Source organism: Ictalurus punctatus, unplaced genomic scaffold (assembly GCF_001660625.3).
Source record: "Ictalurus punctatus breed USDA103 unplaced genomic scaffold, Coco_2.0 Super-Scaffold_100056, whole genome shotgun sequence".
NCBI lineage: Eukaryota > Metazoa > Chordata > Actinopteri > Siluriformes > Ictaluridae > Ictalurus > Ictalurus punctatus.
In genome coordinates, this window is record NW_026521088.1 from 3,152,717 (window position 1) to 3,160,340 (window position 7,624).

Genomic DNA, 7,624 nt, shown 5'->3' on the forward strand with positions numbered 1-7,624 from the left:
TTTGTCTGGTTTCTGTAATTAGGTTCTCTTTATCTACTTTTGATACTTGTGTGAAAATCTTACGATGTTTTAGGTCCCGGTAATGAAGATGTATAGAAAGCTCTAAAGGGTTCACAAACTTTCAAGCACCACCGTAAGTGGGATGTAAGGTCATGGCAGAAGAGTTCTTCCGCAAACACTACCGATGTGACCGTGGAGCATGGGGTCTTAAGCCTAGACGAATCGCGTCCAAAAGACCAGGCCTTAGCTCTGTCTTCAGCTGGAAATGGTTAGATGTCTCCGCCAGAGCCGGTTAAGCGAAAGGCACTTGAGTCTCACAACAGCCCATTTGTCGCGCCCATGCCAGATTTCTTGTTGTCCGGCAGAATGACCCGGTCACCTTCTTACCACGAATGGGTTTACCACCACGCCGGCCTGCGGGTAGCGTGGCCGAGTGGTCCAAGGCGCTGGATTTAGGCTCCAGTCTCTTCGGGGGCGTGGGTTCAAATCTCGCCACGGTCGTTAGCTTACGGTGGGTGATGTCTAGTCTCCAAAGGCTTTGCGCAGGTTTTTCTCCCACGCTTTCATGCTATACACCACGTAGCATGCTGCCTCACGAACGTCGCAATTCATGCCCCCCTTTTCCACAGTCGTTGTGTATATCCAGGTAAGGATAAAAGTTACATTTCCATCCATCCATCTTCTATACCGCGTAATCCTACTCAGGGTCACGGGTAAAAGTTACATTTTCCAAAGAAATTTAACTCGCTGGGACAGGCAGTCCATAGGTAGTCGGTACCTAGCCGCCCAAGGATTGGACTGCATTGCGACGGCTCGACTATGGAGTTGTCCCGTTCTGTGAGACCTTTGGGCCGTCTCGCCGCATCGTCACCCTTCAGTTTATATGACGGCACAGCTCATACCCCAAGACTTGAATCAAATCTATTTGAGAAGCAGTCATCTAGTCGGCGAACACGAAACCCTCATTTGCATAGTTTTCGTTAAACGGGGCGGGCCTCGGACGAGGTGGCCGAGAGGTTAAGGCGATGGACTGCTAATCCGTTGTGCTCTGCACGCGTGGGTTCGAATCCCATCCTCGTCGCAAGCTTCTCACTTTGCCTCCTCTTTCCAGCAATGTCTGGCTTTGTTGCAGTCTGTCTCACACCTACAAGGCCTACAACCGGGAAGCTTTGTACAGGTCCCTGAGCTGGCACTAGAGAGGGTGGAGAAATGTGAAGAGCTAGCACTGTGGCTACGTGTTTCGCGACCGTGAGCTGTGTTTCAATGCTTTTTGGCCACAGCTGCTGTAAGGCTCTTGCGTCTCTGGAGGTCCGTCAACGCAGAACGCATTCCGCAGTCCAGACGACAGGGGCAAAGAACCTGCACCGAAATCTCTTTTTTGCTCCGCACACCGGGATGTAATTTCATACACGTGAGCTATGTCAGCAAGAGGTTAAGGTGATGAGCTGCCTATCTGCTGTGCACAGCCCATGTGGGTTTGGACCCTATTTTTCTTGTAAAGACCTTGCTTAAGCGCATTCTGTAAAGGAAGCGTGCATGGTGCAGACACTGTTGGCGTCTGCATGAGCAGTTAGTCTGAAGAGGAAATTAGGGTCAGGTGTTTTCAATCAACGGGATGACAATCAGGTGTGAGTGAGCACCCTGTCTTATTTGAAGAAGTGCATGGACTCCACCAATTCACAGTCAGACTGATTGTGTAGAAATGAAGGAAAATCAATCAATAAATCAATCAGTCAGTCAGTCAGTCAGTCAGTCAGTCAGATGTTTGCTTATACTATTTAAATAGGCCCCATTTGGTGGCATCTGTTGCTTACAGCCATACCACTCGGACAAAGCCTGATCTCAGAAGCAAAGCAAAGTTGGGCCTGGTTAGTTCTTGGTTGGGAGACTGAATGGGACTACTAGTTGCTGTAAGCTTTTCATTTAGATAAGTGTTTTAAGCACTTTACTTTCTCCTGACATTGAAGAATATTCATTACTACACCAAAGCAGCCTCCAATTCCTACAGTTTTCTCCCATACATGATAGATGAACTCTAGTGCTACCTAGAACAACCTCCTGGAACTGATCAACTTTATTAAAATCCGGTGGAATTGGGCTATTTTCATGTTCAGGACCATACAACTCACTAAAATGCTTTACAAATGACACTAGCAAACTGTGAGCAAAGTCATTAAGAATTATACAAAGAGTGGATTGGAGAGTATAAAGATAACAACAGATAATTAAAATTGCTGTACATTGGTTATGACAACACATCAAGAAGAACCACTGGACTTGTGTATAACAGAAACTGTCGCAATTTTGTTGCTTTCCACCTCAGTCTTTCTGAGAATTGCCTGGGTTTCCTAGCAAAGTCCTCAGGAATATAACGTCTCAAGCTAACAAGTGTGTCTGAGATTATAACACTTTGGCGAGCAGACAAATGACAACATAAAGGCCCTGAAGCAAGCCATAAGTCCAGCAGTTTTCACATAACACCAAGACATACAAGGTGCATGTAATCATGTGGAAAGCATGATACCATGCCAATTCCTGCAGCTTTTAAAAGAGATGTTTCAGTATGATGGTCTTCATCAGACATGTTGATAAAAGACTCATCAGTCCTACACGGGCTGTTGATCTCAGGAAAGGTCATTCTATGGTTGATGTACACACCAGACTGGATGCACTTGTCACAACCTGAATAACCAGTATGTGATTTAATTCCCTTTATAAAAGCTCTAGCTGGAGCATCACACAGGATAGATGTGACATTTAGGAAAAATTGCTTCCCATTTATGGCAAATCCCTTGCTTAACCCTTGCAGTTCACTGACTAGATCTTTCAAATTCATCAGTTTGTGATGTTGGCTTTGATTTACCACAGAACAGAGCAATGACAACTGGTTTCTTAGTATAACCCTGCAGTAACCCTATAATGGGCCAAAATTACAAAGACGAACTTTTAAACAGTGGTAAGACATCCATGTTCAGTTGAAGTTTGAATTCATACTTCTCTAGAACAATAGACCAGATTCTTTCCATGGTTTTGGACAAAGCTTTAAGAATACCAAAATAATGATATGTGCCACCAGCAACACTTTGGATATTAGATGAAGTTATCTCCTCATCTTGCACTGCAGCACCAAGATCATTTTCTCCTAAATGACTTCCAAATGAAGTGAGCATTACATTGACTTTTTTACTGCTCTTTTTCTAACATTCCATCCATCCATAATTTTGTAATGACCTGTCTGGTGCTGGTTCCAGTGTTGACTGTCGCACATTTAAAATCTGTATCCCGTGTTTATATGTTTCTGTAAAGCTGCTTTGAGGCAACGTCTATTGTTAAAAAACGCTATACAAATAAAATGGAACTGAATTGAAGTTACAGCGTGGTTTTGTACAACCAAGAATATGAGTCTGTCTCCTTTTCCCTTTCCTTATCAACAGTAGGAAATGCAACATACAAATATAATATTTATACACATGCAAGACCATATAAGGCTGCTTCAGTAAACAATTAAAATGAAATATGCAATTACCCATTATATTCTTGGTTTTAACTAGAGATGCACCGATGTATCGGCCGATACCGAAAGGCTATTTTTCATCTATCGATAATTTAAAAACATCTGATAATCTGACAGCACAAAACTCTAGAAATTACTCAGAAAGTATTGGAGTTTATGGCGCTTGATGATCAACCATACTCTGTAGTGAAGGACATGGAATTTCAGCGACTGGTAAAACACCTTGAGCCTCACTACACTTTACCGAGGCGGCGTTATTTCACATTCGTCTGCTTACCGGAGTTATACAACCGTATGACAGATCATATTCACGAGCTTCTTCATAACCACACCGCGATGAACTTCACCACAGATGTTTGGTCTTCAGATGTAAGCCTGACGAGTACGCTTAATCTCACTGCTCAGTGGCTCCACTGTGACTTTAAACTTAAAGTCTTGCTTCATGCACAAGAACTTCCCGATTCTCACACTTCATAAGAAGCACCTGCATCGCGTTGTAAATCGCGCTGCTCGCAGGTGAACTCTCGCGATACTCCTGGGCAGAACGGGAACTCACATTCCTGCTTCTTAAAGGGCCAGCGGAACATTTTATCCCTACATGAGAAGGACATCTGTGCACACTGCATGGACAATACACTTAATTAAGGGCTTTAATAGCCAGTTTCACAATTGGAAGGTTGTCTTCTTTTTCACCTGGTTATTTATATATAAAAATATAAAGTATTTAGCATGTTTGTATTTAGTTACTTCTGTTTCTAAATAAATAAGCATTATGTCATCAAATCACAAGTCTGTTTTGATTTAATGGTCAGAAGCTATACTATTTGACGAATAACCTAAAATCACAAACATGATACTTGTAAATAAAATCATTTCATATATGCAATTTATTAGATCCTTAAAGTAAAAAGAAAGCTAAATAGTGAAAAATATCATTGTTGGATTTATGCGAATGGATGACAATAACTTGCTATTAGTCCATCAACTTAGTCTTTCTAATTGGCATGTGCTCCAGTCAGTGTTGTTCATGGGGAATTTATTCTACAACTTCTACAGTTGTAGTGAACTTCTACAGTGAAAAAAACCCAATCCTTTAAAAAACAGTTAATGAAGCTGAGGCTCGAAGGCGGGTCGCTGGCATAGAAAGTCTGCTGTTACCGCTGCAAGAACCAGAAGTCACTGACTGCAAAACTGTGTTTACAAGAAGAGTCACTGCATTCATCAAAGTCGATGGCATAGAGATCTGCTGGGCTAGCAGTGTGGATGAAAGGGCTCTTGCTTCATTTTGTGCTTATTTTGTCTTCAATTCAACATATCCATCTCATTTGAAGAACACTCTGATTTCTCTTCAGCAATATGTATTGAAACTTACTGTGGATGGTGACAAGCCTCTACCTACTCCAGTTACCAGAGTAATCAACCTCTTACAGTAATATCTGCCAAAAATGCCTCATCTATTCTGTTGTCCTAAATGCTCTCGGAGAACGATTGTCAAATTAATCCAGCACATTGGTCTCATTCATGCACATGAGGCAAATTTTTCAATAACTTGTGGTCTTAATGACTGTCAGGGGACCTTTTCAAAGTATGAGTCCTTTAGATGTTTTTTTACATGTGTTTACCAAAAGCATAAACACACTGTTTTACAACAGACTATGGCTGATGATCCTCAGCATTTGCGATGGTGCAATGACGATGGTGCTTTTTAAGTTTGCAATCCCCTCGGGTCTAAACGTAACAAGCAAAAACTGTGTGCAATCTACTATAAAATTGGAAATATGGGTACAAGGTATTGCTCTCAGTTAAAACATTCATTTAGCTTTACTTCCTTTTGTTATCATTATTATTCATACTGTGTGAAATGTCAGGATGAGTGGACTGTCCTCTCACCAGGTGAGGAGGTTGATTACCAGGCACTAGATATATACAATGTAGTTGACAAATTATTTATTAGCACTAGATATTATTGCTGAAGACAAAACAGCCCCACTTTATACTGATTTTACTCCTCACCCTTTAATCTATCTTTCTTCTTCTTCTCATTATTGTTATTATTATTACTAGAGTAGTAGCCTAGTAGTATTCATCTTAGCATAGGATTAGGAAGTGATTTCTAAAAACTGTCAATCACACCTTCATGCTAACGCTGTACATGATGTCAATGGTTCACTACTCCTCTCTCTCTCTCTCTCTCTCTCTCTCCATAGATACTTACAGGGACCCTCGACTTTAAGTCTTTTTATTGCAAAAGCAACTGCTAAAATAATTATGTGCAGATGGAAAAAAATGTATTAGGTTAAGCAAATGTTCTGAGCTCTTCTTCCTAGCAGTTTTTGTCATGTATATGTATTTCATCAGCTCTACTACGAGTTTCTTTTTTTTTCCCCTGTAACACTAATATAACCTTATTCTGTTTAGTCAGAGTGCGTGAGCATTGGTGGTATGGTGGTGAGCATAGCTGCCTTCCAAGCAGTTGACCTGGGTTTGTTTCCCGGCCAATGCACGGATTGTAACTTGGAGCCTCTTGTGGTATTTCATGGTAGTTGGCACAAAAGGAAGGAATCACCTACTTGACAATAAGTTGGTCAACAGAATGTGCTTCTCTGCAGTCCACCTACAACTCTTTCTGCTTCCCTCTTGAATTTTTAGTGCTCTCTTTGCTGTTTGTAAACACATCATTATCCAACAGGGCACGTTTGACCAATGAACAGGGGCGAAAATATAAGAACATGCGTCTGTCTTTTGTTAGCGACAAGCTAGCATGCAAACTGCGATGAGAGGTGTACATTTTCCACGATCAGCCATCTATATAGTTAGTGTTTTATATTTAATAAGCAAATATGTCTATATGCTGATTGGTCTTAAGCAGCGTTGTCCAATCTTCAGGTTTTCGTTCCAATCTAGCAGGAGCCACACCTGATTCCAATTGCTGGATCCGCCGATCTTGGCTTTCAATAGACTAAAGTGTGGCTTCTGCTTGGTTAGAATGACAACCTGCAACCACAACGGCCCATTCTGGATAAGACAGGACAACCCTGATCTAAAGCAAATAACCACTGAGGTAAGTGCCACTTTGTGAGTTCTGAATCCGTCATGCCGACTCGATGTCACTCGACGAACGGGGAAGGAACTGGTAGATGAGAAGACTTCCCACGGTTGACGAATGGCAATTTCAAGTCGAGGGTGCATTTGCTTTGCGTTTTCCCGCTTGGAGGTGGGGAATTACAAGTTGCAACTTCGAGTCAAGCGCATCATTACTCTTGTCTTCTTGACGAAGGAAAGGGTCAGGTTTCCACATTCAGTGGAAAAGCAGAGACTGCCTGTGATTTTGCAAGCAGCTGATATCTGCCTTGCTACAAAAGCTCAATGGAAGGGAAACCGCTCCCAGCCTTTTTCGGGCGTAGACCTCTTGCTGATGGGTGAACTTGGCGACCGCTACTTTACGGAAAATTTTCCAGTCACGCACGGAGCCTTACTGAGCTACGTAAGAGCCAGGCTTCCACTTTCTGGGGAAAACCAGAGACTCCTTTTCACTTTGTAAGCAAATGTTAACTGCTGTGCTACAAAAGCAGGAAATCTGCTCTGTCCAAGGTCTCGCTTTACGGCTGTTCCTAGAGGACCTGAACCTACGGTGATGACAACCGCTCAGTCATTAAAGCAAAGTTCAAAATTTCCAGCTTGTTTCTGCCCGGTCTTGAACCAGGGACCTTTTGCATGTTAGGCAAATGTGATAACCACTACACTACAGAAACCACAAAAAGATAACCCTTTGGATGTTGCCTATGGTCTTCTGATGAGAAGAGCACAGCCTTAAACTTTTGTTCACCCGAGTTGAATTGTGGCATTGGTGGTATAGTGGTGAGCATAGCTGCCTAGTTGAGCCGGGTTCGATTCCTGGCCAATGCACAGATTGTAACTTGGAGCCTCTTGTGGTACTTCATGGTAGTTGGCACAAAAGGAAGGAAACAATAACAATAAATTGGTCAACAGAATGTGCTTTGCAAGCCTCCTCACAGAGTAAGGCCCCTGCATCACTTGCCAGGGTACCACCACTGGCTGCACAGTGTGCAGCTGGTCAGCAGTCAGTGCTGTGCACTGTGCAGTGTGCCC

At 42.5% G+C, this 7,624-nt stretch overlaps 2 non-coding genes across 2 annotated transcripts; one reads left to right on the forward strand and one right to left on the reverse strand.

Annotated features, from left to right (window-relative positions):
• The first annotated feature begins 999 nt into the window (after window positions 1-999).
• Window positions 1,000-1,081, forward strand: trnas-gcu (transfer RNA serine (anticodon GCU)). The gene has a single exon. It is a non-coding gene; the product is annotated as a tRNA-Ser (tRNA).
• Window positions 1,082-7,193: 6,112 nt separating this feature from the next.
• Window positions 7,194-7,266, reverse strand: trnav-aac (transfer RNA valine (anticodon AAC)). The gene has a single exon. It is a non-coding gene; the product is annotated as a tRNA-Val (tRNA).
• Between the last annotated feature and the right edge of the window lie 358 nt (window positions 7,267-7,624).